The sequence below is a fragment of the Ailuropoda melanoleuca genome, chromosome 6 (genome assembly GCF_002007445.2).
Source record: "Ailuropoda melanoleuca isolate Jingjing chromosome 6, ASM200744v2, whole genome shotgun sequence".
Classification (NCBI taxonomy): domain Eukaryota; kingdom Metazoa; phylum Chordata; class Mammalia; order Carnivora; family Ursidae; genus Ailuropoda; species Ailuropoda melanoleuca.
This window is the reverse complement of record NC_048223.1, coordinates 1,525,244-1,547,389: the sequence shown is the minus strand read 5'-3', so window position 1 is coordinate 1,547,389 and position 22,146 is coordinate 1,525,244. Positions and strand designations below refer to the sequence as shown.

At 36.7% G+C, this 22,146-nt stretch overlaps 1 protein-coding gene across 4 annotated transcripts in view; it reads left to right on the top strand.

The window, feature by feature from the left end:
* The first annotated feature begins 646 nt into the window (after window positions 1-646).
* The window catches only part of AGTR1 (angiotensin II receptor type 1), a 45,230-nt gene continuing 23,730 nt past the window's right edge, over window positions 647-22,146 (top strand). Inside the window, exons 1-3 of one of the 4 annotated variants that reach the window (XM_034661855.1) lie at window positions 670-921; window positions 1,021-1,097; window positions 10,107-10,191. The gene's annotated coding sequence lies outside the window, so the exon portion shown is untranslated. Of the gene's footprint in view, window positions 922-1,020; window positions 1,098-10,106; window positions 10,192-22,146 lie in introns of all 4 variants that reach the window. The other 3 variants (XR_004625970.1, XR_002144202.2, XM_034661854.1) reach the window with 3 other exon arrangements.

Below are 22,146 nucleotides of genomic sequence, written 5' to 3'. Positions count from 1 at the left end.
TTTTGTCGAGGATTTTTATCTACATTCATAACAGATATTTATCTGAGTTGTCTTTTGTTGTGATGTCTTACCTGGTTTTAGTATCAGGGCAATACTGGCCTCACTGCATGAGTTGGGAAGTGAACCTCTTGTTTTTTTGGAATAGCTTGTGAAGAAATTATATTAATTCTTCCTTAAATATTTGGTCATATTTTGTTCTTTAACTTTTTCTATTTTTATACTTTTAAACATGCACTCTCATAGCATGTCCAATAGGAGGACATAAATGCCCACACTTTCACTCTGTAAACCTGATATTAATATATGGTATCTATGATCCACAACAGCATTGTCAAAGTTTGAGTTACAGGAAAGAGAAGTTCGCTAATTCCTCCTTAAAAAGTTTTCCAAGTTTAAAAAAAAAAGGGAGGGGGGTTGGGAAACATTTATCTACGGCGTGAACTGTTTCTCCTGTACCCCCAGCTCTCTCCCATTTCGCGACCCTCCCCAACGCAGGTTTCCAAGCCATGTGAGCACAGATCTGATAGGTGACACTGGGGTGTGATTGTGGCATCCTCCCGCTTCCGTCAGCATCTGGAGGGGGAGGAGATTGGGCTAAGAGGGTCTCCAGAGGCGGGGCGGAGGAGGAGAGAATGCAAAACAGTGCCTCGTCCCTTGGAACCTACCGAGCAGCAACGCCCCTCGCTATAAATCAAAGCTGCCTCGTCGCGGATGATTCCAGCGCTTGTCAGCCAGGGCCCCAGGCAGTGGCGACAGGCGCGGCTAGCAGCTCTGCCGTGCTAGGGCGGTGATTGATGGGGAGCAGCCCAAGCGAACCCCAGGAGTGAGGGCGCACAGCCGGGACGAGGAAGCGGCGGTCGGAAACCCCGCACCAGCGCTGCCAGCTTGCGGTCCGACGTGGGCTCAGCGCCCTGGGCGCGGGTGAGTCGACACGGACTCCCAGGCCGGGTTTGGGGGCTGCAGGGCAAGGCTGGTCAGTTTCATGTCAAGTTGTCCTAACTGAGGGTGCTGTGCTGGTAGGCTCCCGGGGCGAAGGAGAGAGCTAGCTTAGTTCCGGCCGGCGCCCACCAGGAACGGGCCGCCCTTCCCCAAATCAGGTGAGGGGCGTCTGGGTTGCAGGGAACAATTTGAGACTGTTCGCTTCGTGCCCCCAAAATTTCATTCCGATTTGACCAGACTCTTTTGAGTACAAGCAAGAAATCTGCAGAACTGGGATGCAACCAAGTAAACTTTCTTCCCGAGGCTTTTAGCCAACTCTTGTCCTTTCACCATATCTTGAGTGAGAAGCTGATATGACTCCGCGGCCACCCATTTAAAAGCTGTGCTATTTCTGAGGTGAAGTTTAGAGTGTCCCCAACCACCCCCTCTGCTTTCCAGGCAACACCGCAGCACAGCTCACTTCCCCCTCACCCCTCCCTGCAAACCGTACTAGTGGGTCCTTGGTACTGGACACCGCCCCCACCTGGAGCAAACTCTCCCACCTTCAGGTCTTCCCAGGTGCCCTTAGATTCATCAGATTGGCAAGGGGGAGAAGCCGGGTGTCTCCACACCCCAATCCCCACAACCCTGGCCAGTACAACTTTGTAACTGAGGCAGGATTTTAAGAGAAGCTCTTGTTGGCTCCTTTCCTCCACACCACCTACCTAGCACCCCATTCTTCAGTTCCCTTAACTGTCCAGCCCAGTCTTTCTACACTGCCAGCCTGCTGCTTTTTCCCCAAGACCTCAGCAAGTCTTTCCCAAAACATCTGCCCCACGTCTTTGGGCAGCTAGTAGAGACCCCGCTATTGAACCCAACTGGGGCTTCTTTACCTTTTCTTTGTTTTCTGATGGTGTATCAGAATTCCACTACTGGCCCTCAAAGCCCTCTCTTCTCAGTAGAAGTTTGGGTGCTCTTTTTCTCCTGGGATCAGATTTGGGACTTAGCTACACTTCTTTCTAGTGTCATTCAGAGAAGAGAAAGTAACAGTGAGGGATGCAAGAAATCTGGGACGATACTGTTCTGTTTTATAACTTTGTTGAGCAACTTGTTTCTCCTGAAGGTACCTCGTCCCCAACATGATTCTCTTGGTAGATACCATCTGAGTGCCCTGGGTCCCCAGGCGTTTATTTCCTTTAGCATAAGCTGTAACCTTTTTGTAAGTTTTCTCTAACAAACTGTCTGCTTCCCTGTCTCCTGTAGTGCTTCTCTAGCTCTAAAGTCCCCGCAAAGATAATCTCTAGGCTGTGGTGGATTCTGCCACACTCACAGGCACACAGTGCAGGGGTAGGGAAGCGCCAGGAACAGGGCAATGGGGAGACCCACTTAAATGGCTGTGTACTATCAGGAGAGTTATTTTACAACTCTGAACCTCAGGTCCCTGCCCTTAAGGTTCCCTCCAGTAATAACATTCCTTGATTCCTTTTCTTTCCTAGTTATTTGCTTAAAAAATAATAGTCTAGAATAATTACCCATTTAGCCCATGTTTGGACCCTCAAAACTCTCTAACTGTCCCGGTAAATTATCTATTCTGGAAAATCACTGTTTCCAGTGCTGGCTCCAAAGTCCGTACCCTCTCCCCCCAGATTATGGCTGGCAGTTCCCATAACCCAGTTTATGGCTCAGGAAGTGTACCCCCAGTTGCCAGGTCTCAGTATTTGTTAAAGTTTTACAGTTTTTAGTGTCAAGTCTATCATCTCCTCTGTCTCTCACTTTTTTTTTTTTTCCTGACTTCATTGTTCTTTGTGCCCATCATGAAGCCTCCATTTCTGGTAAGGTTCTTCTTTGACCTTAAACTGAATCAAATGCTCCATCATCCAACTCAGAAGAAAGCTGGTTTTCTTCCACTGGTTCCACTGATGCCAAATAAAGGCTTATCTTCCTTGAGACCTATAAAATGTCTTTCAGTCTCTGTTGCTTCACCAGTGCTCCCCATCCCAAGAGTTCTAAGCCTAAATCTTTCCTGTCACCCTCTAACCCTGGTTCAGTGTTCAAAAAAGAAACAATCTGTAGATTGTTCAGGTTTCTTACATTGTGTTTCTATTTTTTTTTCTAGTTTGAGATAAGAATTTTATGTGTGTGTGCATGTGTATATATATATTTTGGTTTGTTACTGCTGCTTATTACTGTTGTTACTATCACTAATTATTTGCCCAATGCGGGAGAGAAAAGAGTGAAAGAAAATTTAATCTGTTACTTAACCAAAGCCCCAGTAAAATACTTAGTTGAAGGAAGTCTAAAACTAGTACTTTAAATGTATAATGCATATTTTCTATAGTTTTATCTGTGCCATCACATCCTTTTCAAGCAAGTAACAGATTTGCTGTATTTTGTTTCAAATTTGTTACAGGGACCTAGACCAAGTCCCATAACACTTGCATGTTTTGGCTGCCTGATGCAGGCTCCCGGCCTTTAGCCCCACACTCATTAGTTTACCTAGTGCTTTGCCTGCTCAGTCATGACTGGGCTATGCCAGAGAGCCTCCCAAGTAAGTTAGCAAATTAAGAATTTTATTTAGATGTTTGAAGTAAATCCAAGTGTTGCAAAGATTAGAAAGCTGTCTTAAAGACACACTGTGGCAAACAACAAATATAGAGCCAGACCAGCAAACTATGACAAAGCAGTAAAGGCCAGGTTAGGAATGCTCTTCTGCCCTGTTATCTAGTAAACTGGACAGATCACCTTTTAAACTCATCGCCACTGAAAAGTGCTATTATTTTTTCTTCTAAATGGTCCTAAGCCTTCCCTTTCAAAACTTCCTAAAGTCACTAGATTACAGGGTTTGTGTTCCTTGTCATGTACTTATTAAAATAGTATATCGAAGTTTCTATAAGCAAAAGTAAGTTTTGTTCCATTTCCAGCCTAAATTTAGCTGTCATTTTACATTTTTCAATTTTATTCATTATATGAATTTTAGCTACCAAAATTCAACTTTTTGATGACTTAATATATAAAGCTATCTTAAATCAAGGAGTGTCTATAGGGATTTAAGGTAATATTCAACTGATTTGACAAATTACTACCATTACCCTATTAAAGCTCTATAATACATCCAAAATAAATCATAGCCAAAAAAACACCAAAACAAAACAACTAAAGAGGTATACATGAACTATACATTTGCCAAATGTTTTATTAGTCAGCGGTTATTTTAATGACAAACATGACAACTGGAATAGAAAACAAATTATATACCTAGAACAGTCATAGAAATGACAAGTGAATCTTAATATTAGTCATTGTATTAACATTGGAAGTTTTGCTATCTGATTTTTTATTCTCTGTAGCAGATGGTCACAAGGGAAAACAGTTCCCTTGAGTGTAAAATCATCTTTCAAATATTTTCCTAACATAGAATTCACTATATGCTGTAAATATTGTATGACTGCTGTATTTTACATTATTCTTATAGCTCAATCTAGAAGTTTTTGTTTTATTTGTCTGGTTCCTAAATAGGTGCATTATCCAAATGTCTTAAGTAGAAATAAATGTCTAGAATTTGCCAGTGATTACCAGAGTCTCCTTCCTATATCTAAGAATATTTTAAATTGTGTTGCTAGTTCACATTTAATTACTTTTCTAATATTTAATAGTTTAGAAAATGGGTAAAGAAATGGGTATGCTTTATTTTTCCTAATCTCATTGTGCCTTCATTTCCAAGTCCTAAGTCTAAATGTCCTTAAAATTTAAAAATCAATCATAGAATTAATAATCATTCAGTTTGGGTCAAGTTTTATATGATTTCTTATTCACTTTATACATATATAAGCTGTTTTATTCTTCACCAAATGATGTTAAAATTTATTTATATCAATGGATTTAAAGTACTTTGAATGGTTAACTTCAGAGTGAGATTACTGGAGAACACATATATGATTGTATACTATTAAAAAGAGTTTATGATTGCTAATTTGCTCTCTACTATGTCTTTAGATATTTAGCAATCAATATTAATCAAAGCTCCTCTATCCACCTTGGAAAATAATTATATGTATGAAATGTATCAACAATAGTAGAAGATACTTACAGAGGGAATACTATGGATCTGAGTGATATTAGCTCCTTAAGAACCCTGAAGTATAAAAATGGTCTTTGCCCTAGAGAGATGTTGGTCAAGCTAAGTACATATTTGGATATGAGTCTCTCCAGGCATCTCAGTGACACTGGGGTGGGAAGCCATTTTAAAACAAGCCTCCTTCTGTCCTACTTTCAGACCAGGTGGAATGTCTAATGTGGTCACATTGTTTGAGCCCAGCCACTTCCACAACTTTCCCTTCCTTATGGGAGTATACCTCCTTTGATAACATATGCACCACGTCCAATGAGTCCTGTATTCTATTACTAAATCACTTGCTTGCTTGTTATTTGTTTTCAGCTAATGCCATGGAAAATGTTAAATACATTTTTCAGATCCCTATATTTTAGAAAAGATACACTAGAGAGAAACCATTTTTCTAACCTCATTTGAGTATAATATTCTATTACACACAAAAAAATGACTTGAAATTGATGTTTTACTCTTACTAATGGGGGAGCTAACTATTAATACTATTTTTTAGTCGAAAGCTGTAAAGGCAAGGGGAAAGTAGAGGAAAGCGTAAGAAAAGGAGAAACAAAATAAAAGTTGAAATGACAAATCAGTGGTTCTTCAGGCATTAGGGACAATCACCTGGGAGGCATTTTCAATCTGTGTATATTGTCTAAACATCCCTTATTCCCACTGTCCCTACTGAGAACCACTGTACTATAAATTAGGAGCAAACATCCCCAATCACCTCAAGTGTCACGGCAAAGATCAGCATCATGGGCATCACGTGGGATCTTGTTCGGAATGCAGACTTTCCGACTCCACCCAGACCCACTGAATAAGAATCTGCATTTTAACAAAATCCCTAGGTGATTCAAATGCACAATAAAGTTAAAGGAGTCCAAGTGTACAGCAACTAGGCCTTGTTTAGAATGATCACCTAGGGCACCTGGGTGGTTCAGTTGGTTAAGCATCTGCCTTAGGCTCAGGTCATTTCCCAGGGTCCTAGGATCGAGCCCCATCAGGCTCCCTGCTCAAGGGGGAGTCTGCCTCTCCCTCTGCTCCTCCCCCTGCTCATGCTTGTGCGTGCTCTTACTCTCTCTCTCTCTCATAAATAAAATCTTTTTTAAAAATAGAATGATTACCTAGAGTTTATTTTATTGGCTTTTTAATAAACTAACATTTTTTACATAAAGCTAACATTTATTGAGCACAGATAATATGCCAAACACATTCAGCCTTTAAGACTGTTTTTATTTAATCCTCACAACATCCCTATGATATAGGCACTGCTTTATCCTCATTTTATAGATTGGGATACTGAGTAATAATGAGATAAGTAACTCACCCAAATGTGGTAACTGGTAAAGATTTAAACACAGGAATTTTGATTCCTGTGCTTTTAGCTGCCACCCCACACTATCTACATTTGGCTGCCTGCTTTTTAAAGCTAACTAATTATTTGAGAATTTATTTAGCATTATAATTTGAAATCAAAGAAAAACAAGATCGATTTCATTTTAGTTGTAACATTTGCCTGTCATCTTACCTTTAAATGCAATAATGAAGAATTCTAGAAATTCCTTCTTTAGTTGGAAAATACATACTAAAACTATGACAGCTCATTATTTAAAACTTAAGGTTTGATATCTCTATGTTTTCTCATAACTTACCTAAAATTTACTTTTTACCTTTTGGTGTTCTGATGCTATTTAAAAAAAAAAAAGTTTTCTCTTGAACAAGTGATTCCCTACCTACACAAACTATTCAGGCTACCAACTCAAATTATGTATCACTCTTTCAGCTTTACTATAAATAATTATCTATAAGCATGGTTCACAAAACTAGTTGAATATAGTTACTAACCAGTCAGTCTGCAGCAAATGGTGAATTCTTTTAAGCCAGTCACTTCCCAAATGATTGAGTCTCTGAACAATTTCTCCTAGTGCATGTAGATTCTCCGAGAGCTGTCAGTTGGATCTGGCCAAAAGCCTGTTGTTCTGACAGGGGCTCATTGATGTTGGTCAAAAGACAGAGGTGAGTCTGGGTTCCCTGTGATCATGTTTGAGAGGAGAGGTGTGTCAACAGGACTGAGCAGCTACAATTTTCCCAGTGATAAAGGGACATCCTTGGGAGAGGGAACTTCACCAGCTGCTTAGATCTGGAAGTTTAGGCAGCACTAACAGTACAGTGTCTAATTTGTAACTTACGGCTGAGGATACAATCAACCCAGGGCTGCCATAATGCCAAGTTGTAGGGCGGGAGCGCCCAGGAGACATACTGCACATAGCAGCAGAATTTCTTAGAGCTAATAAATGATAAAGTAACAGTGATTCTCTTCCTTTACAGTCCTGCTGGTCTCACTGAGCCCATATATTTATGACTGTGGCTGCACAGAATCTGCACCTGATTTTTTTCTAAATAAATTGAAAAACACAGCATTTCTTCTAGTAAACTTCATACATTTATACTTTTATCATCACATACACTTTTCTTCACTTTTGACCCAAACTCTACTCGTTATCCAATTCAAATGCATTTTACATGCTCCTAAATCTGTGTGGTATGCCGTGAGAACAAGAATGTTCCATTAACCCAGCTTTAGTAATCTTTCTGTTCAAATGATGTCACTTCATATAAAACACATTGTACCATGATGGATCCCAGCCCTTACCCTTCCCATAGTTAATTGCTGCCACTTTATCAGGAATGGAAAAGAATCTGATGTGATTCCTATGTAATGATTTCTTGAATGTGTTCTGGCATTTGATCTACTAGGTTAATAGAATAAATTTTTAAGAGAAACACAAATCTATTCTTTAAAGTTCCTATTAGGTTAAGCCATATGATGGGACATTACATAGTCATTTTTACATATTTAATAATATTTAATGACAAGGAAAGATAATCATAGTGAATAGAGCAATATATAAAACATAAATCATGAGTGTGATCCCGCGTGTGTGTGTGGGTTTGGTAGATTCTTGTCAAGGTGCCATTATGGCCTTGCTTGGGTCATTGGTGTTCTAATGAAAATAGTTATATTAACACTCGTGGTTAAAATCACTGATATATTTTTTAAGTGTTTGCATCTTTATAGACCAGATAAGACTAGAAAAAAATATATAACAAATCTTAAAAGCTTTGGAAAGTTATTAAGATCAAGGCTAAGATCAAAAGTGACTTTTTTCTTTTTCTTTTTCTTTTTTTTTGGTATGTGCTTTCAAAATCTCTATTACTTTTATACTTCGTACTTTCTATTTGTCTCAGAATTTCTATTACTTTCCTTCCAACTAACTGTAGATTTCAGATCTTCAGACAACTGCTACTAACTCTGTAGAGAATGATACTGGCAAATCCAACCCTTTCTCTGATTTTTTTTTTCCCCTAAGATACACTAGTGCCTTACAGGAGATCACAAGGTTCATACCATGGTGGTATTTTTTATAAGAGAAATAATTTTATGGGAAATGTCTTATTGCTATAACAATAAAATCACTGAAATGCAGGGATAAAAAGAGATTCTTCTAATGCCAAAATCATTCCAAATAAGGATGTTATAGTAAAGTTGGTATACATTGTGGTTTAAAAAGTAACCTATACTATACCTATTGTCTTCTTGAATAACTCTCCAGCTTTAAAAAATTTCTTACTTAAAAATGTCCCCCAAATCCATAAAGAAAAATACTGGCTAATTTGGCTACATAAAAAATTAAAATGATTATATAGTAAAAAGGACCATAAACAAAGTAAAAAGATAAACAGGAACTTGGGAAAGCTATTTGCCACACATTACACGTAAAATGCTAGTTTTCTTAACATAGCATAAGCTCTTTAAAATGAGAAACAGAGAATGACCCAAATGAAAAATGAGCAAAGGCCATTACTGGGCAAAGTAGGAGAAGAATAACTACAAAAAATAAGAAAACAAAACAAAACAAAAAAAAGCTCAACCTCCTTCATAACTAAAGAAATGCAAATCAAGACAAATATATACTTTTCATTTATCAGACTGAGAAAAAATTTTGAGATTTGATAAAAGCCAGATTTTTAGCATCATATATTAGTATAATCTTTATAGAGGACATTTTTTAAGTATCTCTCAAAAACATAGACTATACAGTTTGCTTCAACAATCATTTTTAAACTTTTCTACTGATATATAGCTTAAAAAATGCATATGTATAAATAGGATCATTGAGACATGTTCTTATGCAGCCAAAAAGGGACACTGAGAAAGAGAAAACCATAAGGCCCATTAACAGGGGGCCGGTTGAATAAATCATCATGTATCAGTGCAATGAATGAAATACTGTATAGTCATCAAAATAAATGAGGCAGATGTATGTATACAGTATAGATAGTTCTAGCCATATTAACAAAATAGCAAAGAGTAGAATAGTATGATGTGTAAAATGAAAAATGTGGATAAACACATCTGTATACATGTGTATGCTTTTTTAAAACTCCTAAAAGGATACATATGAAACTGTTGGTAGTAAGTACCTTTAGGTAGTGACTCCTAGAGACCATTATGGAAAGCTAGGAGACATGAACTTTTATTTTTATTCTGTTTTATAACTTGACATTTATACCACAACCATGTATCACTACAATGAAAAATAAAAACAGACATACAGAAAAAAAGACCTCTTAAAAATATTTTTTTTTCAATTCTGGTACAATAACACTTATATAGGTTTATATTAAAAATAATCACTTATCAAAGTTTAATTGTAGATTCACAAGTGAGTATCTAATCTATTATATTTCTTATATTAGTAGTTACATCTACAGAAGTGTCTTAGAATAAGATTGCACTATTTTACCCAAAAACATTGTTTTTCTCCTCTAGTGTGTATCTACAAGGGTATGGGGGAAGATGTTGACTATAACCAGGAAGAGGATGAAATCCCATGACAGGCTGCCACTTGGTACATCCTAACTCTACATAAGGACAAACATATCTTTGATATGCACCAGACGGTTTCATTCCCTTCAAAAACACATTTAAGATGTAGTGTTAATACTTACTCTGTTGATTAAAAAATGAAAATCTGACCATATTCAGTGAATCCCATTAGTCTTTTTTTCTTTTCAGATTGAATACATGATAAATTGGTCTAAAATGACCGAGTTTTCATCTCAGTAAGACACGGAAGCCATCCCAGAAGTTCTGCATCCAGGTAAAATGTCTTACACGTATAGCACTGTATCTGTCAGTGGTTTTTCTCTAATATGTCGACAGTGGAGATAGCACAAGAAGTCACATACACCATTGTCTAGTGACAGAAACAGAGGAAGCAGAAAAGAATGAAATTCCAGTCTTAACTCGTCCCTTATATGCAGCTTAAGAACATAAATATTTATATAATTTTAAATGTAAACAATGTTAGAATTACCATGATATTCATGTATTAATGTAAACCATGTAAGAGATATGCAACCCCTTGGCAAGGATCTCCTTGTGGCCATTGGTGGATTGTTCTTCATACTATGTAGGACTTTCAGAGAACCAGGAAGGAAATGATTGTTTTCTCTCCTCAGCCATCCAATGGGGGATTTGGGCTCTATGAAGCACTCACTTCCAGAAGCACATGTCCAAAGACCATATGTCCAAGAACCATAAACCGTAAAACTTGACTTGCTCACCTTCAGAAAATCCAGATGTCTCTGAGTGTCATTCTTACAAAAGCTTCCCTTACTCCAGTTGGATATAGGCAGAAGGACAATGTGAAATTGGAGACAAGGTACCCTTTAATACGTATAGTTTAGCCCTCTAATAGGCATGAATCCCATGGAGTCATGCAGCTGGGCATTACACTCAGAACCTGAGAGGGCAGCGTGGGTAATCAGAGACTGCTCTGTCCATCTATTTCCTGTCATGTGGCCCTGCCTAATAATTTTCATAAAAAGACTCCTGGATTTTCCAAATCAAAAGATTTTTTTCTCCTCACAAAAACTCAGCTCAAGGAACAAGCCCTCAACCTCCTAAATTAACAGGGGAGAGACTCCCTAGTCCCTCCAGGGAGAATAAAGAGAGTAGCTTGTCCCCTTCACAATATATTGTGATTACATTTTATCAAAGCAGAAGATAAATAGGATAGGTGGTGGGTGAGTAGACAAATGTTAGAGGTGATTTTATTCTTCTTTGCTTCATTGGCAAATGGGAAATAGTTGCTGGAAGGCACTCCAAGGTGGTATTAGGAAACTATTTAGGACGGCTTTAATCTGGGAGGCAAAAATAGTAACATTCTACAGAGTTCTGTCACTGGAAATCTTTAGGTTTGGGGGGTTTTTTGTTTGTTTTTTTGAGGTGTAGTTAAGCTTCTAGAAAGCTGGGCTGTACATGTTTTCAGCAAAAATCCAGCTCTAGAAAAAGTACATTGAAATATATGTCCTAAATAGGAAGCTTTATTTTATATCCAAACAATCCCGAACAGAAAGAACACTTTGTCCATAATACTCCATCAGCCTTATAACAAAGAAGCAAGACAGTGATCCAGGGGAGTTCCTGATGGAAAGGATTGTATGAGCAGCCTCCCTTCTCCTATTCTGGAAGCTCTCAGTTTCTAACAGTCACACATTTGTAGCAAAACTTTCAAAATAATATGATGTTTTGCTTACAAATAACAAAACAGTGGGGAATAAAGCACTCTATGAAATCTTAAACTTTTTCAAATCATTAAGTTACAGATGAACAGACAAAACATGCTTAATTCAAAAAAGTTATTTTTTGTTTGTTAAAGAACTGATGCTATACCAATTCTGCTACTAACTAGCAACTTTGCTTTTGGTTTCTTGTAAAATAATTTCCAAGGCCCCATCCCAATCCGTGGGCACTCCATTGAAATACAAAAGGTGTGTTCAGAGTTCTGCACAGGGCAGTGTCCGTTTTACGAACTTAAAGCTAAAGAACTCTGACCTCTTATCGATTTAAACCAGTAATGTGTAAACAGCATTTCAGAGCTTGTTTTATAGGACCCAAAGAATTTAAGTTGAAATCTACTTAGGACAAATGAGGAAAACCAGGACATTTGAAAGAATAAATAAAGACCATATTCAGTGGCTTAAAATCTGTAGACCTGCACTGTCCAGTATGGTAGTCATGTGCCATGTGTGGCTGTTCAAATGTAAATATACATTAATTATCATTAAATGAAATTAAAAATTCAGTTCCTCAGTTGTGCTAGCCACATATCAAGTATTCCAATAGACACATGTAATTAGTGGCTACACTGTTAGCCAGCACAGATTTACAACATTTCATAGAAAGTTCTATGATACTATTGCTATAAACAACTTACTAATAATTGCAGTGGACTTCCATTGTTACTTGATAAGAAATTTTTATGCTCTTTTAAACTTATTTGGAAATTTTAAAGTATTTTTTAAGTTCTGATTTTCTCAGCTGTAGGTTATCTAGTATATAGTCCTCACAGTACTTTTCCCTTTTTCCTATTTATTTGCATATTAAAATACATGAAATTAGTATATTATGTACTCTTCTAAGGTTAGAGGTTCTTGTTTTCTTAAAAATCATGAGAACAGGTACATACAATTATATTGAACTAATATATAGCTGTTGGTTTTTTTACCTACATCATTGACATCTCCAAGTAAACAAACTAGAAAAGATACAGGATCATTTCTAAAGACCCATCTATTTTTTTTCTTCTTTTTATTCTGTGAGACTTTTTTTCCTGCAATGATAGATATGTCTCAACTGTACTAACATAACTACAGATGACTTAACGTTTTCTCAGAAATTGGAGAGCCAAGCAAAATAAGTATTAGATGACTTATTTCTTTTTTTCTCTTTTTATAGAAATGCACAAGATATTAGAAGTCTCTATTTTTGTTTCCAAATTATATATACCACAGAGAGCAATAGTCTGTTTTCAATTTTTAATTAATGTAATCACCACCTGTTATAGTATATTCTTAAAGTTCTTAGTCACCATTTTTCCACTAATATGATCCCGTTATTAAAATGTCAGTCTCAATTATTTTCTAGTCACTTATACCTTGTAGTTCAATTACATTTGGTTCCTGGACTAATGGTTGTGTGTTACACAAGGCAAAAAATTAAAAACAAATTTGTCTTTGAGTCATCGAAGCATCAAGGATCTGAAATAGCTATATAACTAACTATAAAGAAAGCATATAAATATCCAGCCTATATTCCCTTTACACATTTAATAGTGTTATTTTTCAATAAAAGCATATATAATAGAAGTTTGCACCCAGTTTGGAATTATCAAGTATGAATCCTTGAGTCTTACCAATGAATAAAAAGGGAAAGTAAAGGGTAGTCATTTGAGGGGTGGTTCTTAAAATAAACAGAAATATGGCTTTCTTTATAGAGTAACAGGTTTACTCTAAAGAACCTATTATCCACAGTGTATCTATAGAAACACTGTTCCGAGGCTTTAAAAATAGAACTAGATATGCTTAGCACATAACTGACCATATAGGAGACTCAAATTTAGGTTACTGTTAATATTTTAAATAATTAAAAGAGTTCAGAGAACTGGCATCAAAATGTGGAGGCTCTGTTTTGCTGGCAGAGAGAACTTTTTGACTAGTACCAAAAATGTTGTCATCCTTTCCCTTCAACTAGTCATTCCTTGTAAGACTTTTAAAAAGATTTAGACATATAGGAAGCATTTTTTAAATTCCAGAAAGGTGTAAAATATCTTAGAAATATAATAACACAACACAGATCTGGTGAAAGGTGGTTATCTGGAACTAGGTCTTATGCACCTTTCCAGAACTTAAACAAATGCTAGGGGGCCCTAGGACAACAGGAACAATGTCATACTGCAAGTCCAAAATCCAGTCAGAAACAGCCTTCCTCCTCCTCTCATCCAGACAAGGCCAAAATACTTCTACACACAGCATGGGTCACCATAGAAAGCAAACAGAGCTACTGGAGATAAAACTAGGCAGTGGGTAAAGGCTAGACCCTGAACCTTGGCTCCTCAGTGATGGTCCCAAGTCAAAGAGAAAGAACAAAATGGGCATTTCACTGCTTCTGGTCCCTCGAGTATGGTCAGCGTACACAGCAGGAGGATAAAATAATTGTCTTAACAGTGTAAAAGCAGGAAGTCCAAACTGCTTTGGCAATGTGAAAGCAATGCAAATTCGAGTCACTGATGACAACAGCTTCTCATGTGATATATATAATACTAATAGGTCAGCCATATTTTATTCAACTTCAGACCCTTAATGAATGCTTATCTTCATTTTACATAGAACATATTTATCTATCCACAGTTGAACACATAGGGAGCTTTGGAAATGGCCCTATTTGTGAGAACTATTGCCCACGACACATCAGCTTGGTGGGACGACTGAAGTGGTAGTAGTAAGCTCCTCTTGAATTTCTGCTAGAATTTAGACTGAATTACATGGAGGAGTTAGACAGAACTTACCACCTGAATGAAAGAGTGAGGAATAGAATATGCACCAATTAAGTGAAAGAAAATTCATACTATGAATAAAACAATAAATGTCAATTAATTAAAATTTTTATTTTAGCTTCCTTAAGATATATGACAAATTTAACAGACCTAATTTAACATCTTAAAATGAAGAGATCTAAGTAATCTATTTTATGATTTTTATCTTCTTAGGAAGATGTTTGACATCTTTAATTTTCATATTTAACGAAATTTTTTCTGTTTTTAGTTTCTATGGTGTCACTATCCATGAACTCATATTGGTTGACTGTGTGTATATGTATATGTGTGTGTGTGTGTATATATATATATATCCCAAGAGAAACTAATTCTGCAATCCTCCTCAGCAATTCATTCTAACAATTAAGAACCCTTAAGCTAAATAGAATAATTCATTTCACAGGAAACCTTTATTCAATATGTATAATTAGTTTTAGTTAACTTTATTAATGAAATGTCGCAAATCAATTAGGTTTGCAATAATCAGATGCTGAGGACCCAAGAGGGGCCATATCTCTCACAAGAGGGGAAGGTGATATACAATTTAGTTGGGAAGCAAATGTAATTAGATTTGATCAGTTGAGTATTCCTGTCCTGATGTGGAGTCAGGCACATACCCAGACCTGAGTATCTAGTTAAAAAGAAGTAGAAAAAACAATGTGACTTAGAAAAATGTCTTCATGGTCCTGTCAGCCACATACTGACAGCTGAAGTGGGCCTTTGAAATCACAGGTAGACAGATTTTCTTCAGACAGTGCTCTTTTAAATTTATTTTTCAAATCCAAATGCCTTTAAGTAGGGCAGTATATAAACTCTCCTGTTTATCACAGACCCCATCATTACCTAATGGCTTACACAGGGTGCTTCACACATTTATTTAACTGCTCAAATCCTGATGACACTTCAGTTTAAAACTAGTGTGATCTAGAAGTTGGTTATTGAATGGGTATTGGTTAATCCTAAAGTTTCTTCCTCACACTCTAAAATAAAAATATCAAATAAAATGCCATGACAGTAAGAATCCTTCTGAATGAGAATATTAAATACAAGTTTTTCCTATTTAGGGTTGTAGTTTGCAACAGATTCTGCTGTAATTCACTGAGTATTTCTGTCAGATACCTACATGCCAGGCACTATTCTCAGTCCTGAGGACAAAGTGTGAGCAGCAGACAAAACCCCTGGCCTCAGAGAACTTTTATTCTAGTGCATGTAGACAGAAAAACAATCAAGTAAAATATGCAAAATGTTTCATGGCATGGAGAATGGAAATGAGAGGGGAATGTACAGTTTAAAAAGGTATTTAGAGAAAGCCTCCTAAGTAAGAAAGAAGAAACTGTGGACATCTGGGGAAGGATTCCTCTAGGCAAAAGCAAAGCATAAAGCAAAAGCAAGGGCCCTAGGCCATACTATGCCAGCAAATTCAAGACACAGCAAATAGGCCAATATCCTTAGAAACCACAAAAGAAGAATGTGTAACAAAAGAGAGATCAAGTTATTAAATGATAGCAGGACTAATAGGTAGAAACTGGAGACATTAAGAATGGATGCTAGAAGAGAAGAAACAAATGGAATTTTAAACCTAAATGATTTAAAGACTTAAAATGCTTTGAAATGTAGTGAAATGTTTCCAAAATGGAAGGTTTTAAAAAGAAGTCAGGTCTGTGATTCAATCCCCAACAGCTGGTTCTGTGGCAATAACTTGAACTCTAAATTATTAAAAACATGCATTTGATGTCAGTTCCTCCTGGACACCCAACTGATTTGTTTGGGGCCTTTGGTATACTCCAAAAACACTTTGCCTATCACTGACCTGTAATCCCTTGTCTCTGGGCCTGAAAGTAAAACTCCTCAAGTAATAAGAGGTGGGGGTACACAATATTGCCATTATTTTTAGTGAAAGCTTTGCCTTCTTAGGCAAATATACCAGTGAACTTAACACCAGTGAACTTAACAAATCCCAGGGATACCACCAAATATAAAATGATTTCATATATTAGTTATTCCATTTCAATTATTTTATATCCAAGTCTAACAAAAAGAAAATTCTAAATAAAAAGATACATTTGGGATTGTAAATATGGCATTCATCCACAAATAACAAGGAATAAAATTACTTAATGAAAAATTTCAAATTCAACCAACTCTACAAATGTAAGATAGTCTGAATGAGAAGGAACAATACTGATTTTGCATTATATTTTAGTGGTGTTGTTTTCTCATAATCCCCATGCTTTTTTCCTGTCCCGCTATTCTTCAAGATTTCCTAATGAGGATTAGGGAACAAGTGTATTTAACAATCTGTATTTGCAGGTTGGAAACAAGAAAATGAAGACTAATAGTTTCTCTCCTGCTAATTTGATTTTCTACAGCTCCTCTCCTACCAGCATAGGCAAAGGACTTAGTTACTATTTCTAGCAGATGGGGCCAAGGAAAAGACAAGCATCTATGATGTCATGCTTCCCCCAAATGCGCCAGCTGCCCTATGGGCCTCCATTAGAGACTTCCCCAAGAGTAATAAATGAGAAGTGATCACAAACAGAATGAGAAAAAAAAAATGCAACTTCCTTTATTCTAGAAAAGCAATACTCAATGGCTGGTTAACAATGCTACAGTAAATGTTTTTGTACATTTCTTCTGCGCATGTGGAGAGTTTTGGGGTTTGTACTCAGAAGTGGAAATGATGATTTGCGTTCCAAAGTGGTGGTGATATAAGGAGATTCCTGGAAATGGGGTTGTGCTGAGTTGACAGAAAGACATAGGGGTTCCACTCCTTAACTGCCAATGTGTGACTGGCTCTCTAAACTGAAATATGACCCCAAAAGAACTTCTTCTGGTATACTTCCAGGCCCTAGTTAATAGTACAAATGGTTACTTATTGATAACTATACAGGAATTTATTTCCCAGTATCCCGCATATCAATGACATCCCATAAAATCAGCCAGGCAAGGAACTAGAACATTTTAAAAGTATACAACACATAACTTTAAATGAGAGGTTTTCCTTTTCTCACACAAAAACATGAAAGTTGGTTTGAACTGATGTGGACTTCTGTCCAGGTGAGTGCCTCTGATTTCAAAAAGCATGTACCTCTTTTGTAACTCCAGCGTGTCCTTGGAAATTGCTGTATAAAGGCCAAACTGCCAAGTCTAGTCCTTCTCTGAGAAAAACCTTTTTAGTTGTATGTCAGTAGCTGGTCTTTGTTCTCTTCAGTGCTCGTTGCAAAATACAGCAATTCTAATTCTAAATCCCAATAGTATTGGAAAGACAAGTTGAGTTAAAATAATGCCTGTAATTTAATCAGTATTCTGTCCCTAATAAAAAGCTAGTCACAGCTTTCTTCCAATCCCTCTCCCACAGATTTCTCTCCTGAAAGGAGATACTTACTATACAGCATTTTAGGGAAAACAAACTTTCCTCAATTGCTAGGGCTGGAGTAATGAAAGGTTTGAAAATAGTATTTTAAGCACGATCACATTTTTTCTTTCCATTCCCTGAGGTTGAACAGATTCTTAATTTCACTTTTTTAACTTCCCTGAAAATAATTTCTGTCTCTACTTACCTACTATTTCAATGCAATATTTTATCTTCATAATCTGGTAGACTCACATTAGTCATCATCCAGATCAGGAAAACAATTAGTGAGATGTAAAAGCATCTAAATGGCAAATCTTCTCACTCAAAAAGCTCAAAATATAAAATCACAAATCTAGGAGTGAATCATCCTTGAAATTCTCCCAACTTGGAGTTTAGTTTTATGGGTGAAAACTTTGGGAGACAGTTCGGGAAGTAACCATGCCAAGTACTATTTCATACACAATCTTAACTTCCCACAACACACTTAAGAGGTAGCTATGATTGTTGCAATTTTATTATATTGCTAGTTTATAAATGTAGACACAAAGCAGCAGAGAAAATAACATCCATTAACTGGACACTTACTGGATCAAGCATGGAGTCAGTCACCTCATCTGCATTTTCTTACTTAATCCACCAAAAGGCAAGCAAACAAACAAACCCTATAGGCAAGGTTCTCTTACTGGCTTCATTTTTTCACAGACACCAAGCCTAAGTGGTCCACTTTGCTAACCAATGTCAGGACCAGAACTGGAATTTGGGACTGACTCTAACACCCTGGTTCTAACCATTTCTTTTCCAGATGTAACCCATCACATTCTCCAGAGCCTGATATCTTCCTGCTCTTGCTTTTAATTAACTGCTACACCATCAGCACTTTTTTTTACATATACATATATACATGAACACCTTGTTAAGACTTGCTTATACTGATACAGGGTGCAAGTTTAAGCCGGCATCATTTTGAATAGTAGAGTCCAGAGCTCTGAAAGGAATGTTGAAGATAGGGTAAAGCAGATATTTTTCTGTCACAGTTCAGTGAGAAAATTGTTAATTCATATGCCACCAGCCAGACACAAAAATGCAACAGGAAATGAAGAAAACACGTAACTACGTTAAATAATGCAGTCTGTAGTACAAATTAGTGCACTGTGAATTAGTTTCCTTCTGCCGTAGAATTGATCATTTGGATTATGTAGGCAAGCAGGGTAAGACATTACTAAAATTATCCTTGAATCCTAGCTTTGAGATCTATGTAAGACACTAGGCAATTTGCCTGAGAATATATAGAAAATACTTTTTAAAAGGATAGGGATGGGTTATTTCCCTCTCTGTTAAATATTAGCCTTTGAAATGAACCCAGCTGATCTGCTAAATAACACTTGCAAATTGTTATGTTTTAATAAAGTGACAGGCTGAGAGAGAAGCCACACTAGACCTGCTTATGCTTCTGGAAACAGTACAGGCCAGGAACATTATGCAATAATGCTTTTTAAAAGAAGGGAGCCTCTTAGCATTACACCTTGCCTAGCAACAAATGTAGCCACTTACTCCAAATGCAGGCATAATTAGAATCTATGAAAATTTAGCATCAGAATCCCAAACCCCTGGTGCAATACACAGTAAATTACAGCTTTTATGTCTTTAATATTTTCAACCATTCCATTTAAATATGTGAATATATGAGTGTGCTGTGTTTCAGGGAGCCTTGCTCTTTAAGGCTATGGAAAGGTTTTACCATTATTAATCAGATATCCTGTAACAAGGACACCTCATTTTTAAACTTCTGGAAGGCTCAGAGCCTGCAATGCTACTGGCAGAGGGCAGGCCGAAATGCACTACTCTAATAAAAAATCCCTGAGCAAACATGGAACACAGTGAAAACTTGAAGGACCCAATCCACAGTAGGCACTACTAACAATCATCACCTCAATTACAGATTCAACTATGCAAACCTAGGCTTGTTAGTTTATAAAATTACAGCAGAGCCTTATAAAGTTAACCTGAAAGAACATTAATTTTTAAGCTAATCTTGGATGATCAATAAAAGAAAATCTTATTTTAAAACCCTCATAAAAGTTGTAAAATCGGAGTCTTAAAACTGAGAATAACTTTTGTTGAAAAAGAAAAATAAATGCTTTAAAATCTAAAGGTAAAAAGCACAGACATCTTAAAATAAATCAGGAAAAAAACAACTATTTCGCAGAAAATAAATTTTGCTCCTCTGATTTGTGACTGGCCATTGAGTTTTGAGTTTGAGTATGAAGCTGTGCTCAGCTGTCTAGAGGAAATAGCAGGGGAAACAGGTTTTTCTCCTTCATTTCCTAAAGTGTGGTGATTTTTTATTCCCAGGTGTTATGTCTTAAAAAGATTTTAAATCTTAAAAAATAGATATTGAAATTGAGAACTGAAAGTCTCAGCTACTTGGGCATAATTTTTTTAAATAGGTAATACAGACCTCTAGTGGTTGAACAGTTTGAAAACCTCTGCAAGGAAAGGAAATTGTGAGGCAACTGCAGGCATTTTGAGGAGGAGGGGGGGAAAATTTACTACTTAAAATTACTCACTTGCAAAATTCACATATTTCACACATAAAAAGGTAAGCATGTGCTTCAAGGGAATGTGAAGCACTTGCCATCCCTTACGGAGCTCCTTGGTTCTCCTAAAATAAGCAAGGACCTTCCCACCAAAGTTCAGGCAAGAAGTCTGGATCTGTATTGATCTTCATCCAAAAGATGAACATCCAGTTCATCTATTATATGAACGGACCTGACAGATATTTGTGTTCCATGAAATAGATTTCTTTTCCTTGGTACACGGTTTTGCCTCACTGGGACTCTTCTTCTAAATTCCCCATGAAAGGGCTCCCCAGGAAAATGCAAGAACCCTCACACAGCCAATGCTTACCTGTCCTGTTCCCCCATCTCCAATGGCAGCCCCAGGCCACCACCACCAGAGTAGGCTTAGTGACTGGGGCCCTCTCCAGTCTACAGGAAGGGCAAACTGTTGGATGCATGCACAAGCTTAAATGATTACTAAAGTGTCCCTCTGGACTAGGTTTCTAAACTTGAATGCATGCACAAAATAACCTTAAGACTCTTGTTGAAACGCAGATTCTGGCTCAGTAGGTGTGAATGGGGCCTGAGATTGCTTTACCAGTAAGCTCCCAGGTGGTGCTTATGTGGCTCATCCAGGACAGGCTGGGAGTAGCAAGGAAACTTTATAACATCTCTCTTTATTTTTTTAAATTACACTTTTTATTTTTAGTAATTTCTTCATCTTTTTTTAATGGCATCTCTTAAAATTTAATTTTTGAATTTATAAAACTTTTTAAGTCCTCTTTCACTTGACTACATACAAGTATCACGGAACCTGTTACTCAAGTTTTGTAAAGATGCTCTTACATTTTAAAAATGGACCCGGTGTCATCTGTTTAGCTTGGTGAGTTCACGGTGGTTATGAGCACCTCTCTGAGCACTTGTAGTCACAGTTAAATATCTGACCAGCCATACTGGGACAGTGGGTGAGATCAGGTTTTGTGCATGTTGAAAAACTACCTAAGGTCCCAAAGTAACATCCACATCATAAAATCAGGCAGAGTGAAAAACACAAGTAAGAACCAACAGATCAGAGTAAAAATGGAAAAATATATTTTTCAGACAAAATGTATTATAAGTCCATCATCTAAATAATTTCCTATTATAGCATGTTGTCAACCTTAATTTTGAAATCCATAATTTTAGAACTTATGTCACAGAGTAGTCTTTAAAAGCCTCTTGCAAACTTTTAACATCTAGTTTCAAATCAAAAATAATATATTAACAAGCTGTAGCATGGAGGGAGTACATAAATTATCATCATTGCCCTGCATGAACAGTAATTCACAGGTTTGGCTCAGACACAACTTAGATGAAATAATTATGTACAGTACTTAACAGTAAAAAAGTAATTAATCTAGCTGCCTCATACTGGTTTGGCCTAAATAAACATGCAATAAAAAAGCCATACAATTTTATTATTTTCTCACATTACTAAGTTGGAATTTTAATATGTCAGAAAAAAAGATTTCTTTAAAAAACATCACTTTCTTTCAAATGTCAATGTACTGATTATAAGCCGAATGAGTTCCAATATTTATAATTGTGGGCAGATGTTCTTAATTTATAATTGTGCATTTTACTTCACAGGAGTTTGGTAAAAGTGATTAAATTAAGGTGAAAAAAGGAAAAAAATCAATTTTTTTTAACCACAAATTACACAGGCTCTCTTAATGGTACTATAATCGTGTGGTGGTATAGCTTTGGCAGAATGTTTCAGATAAA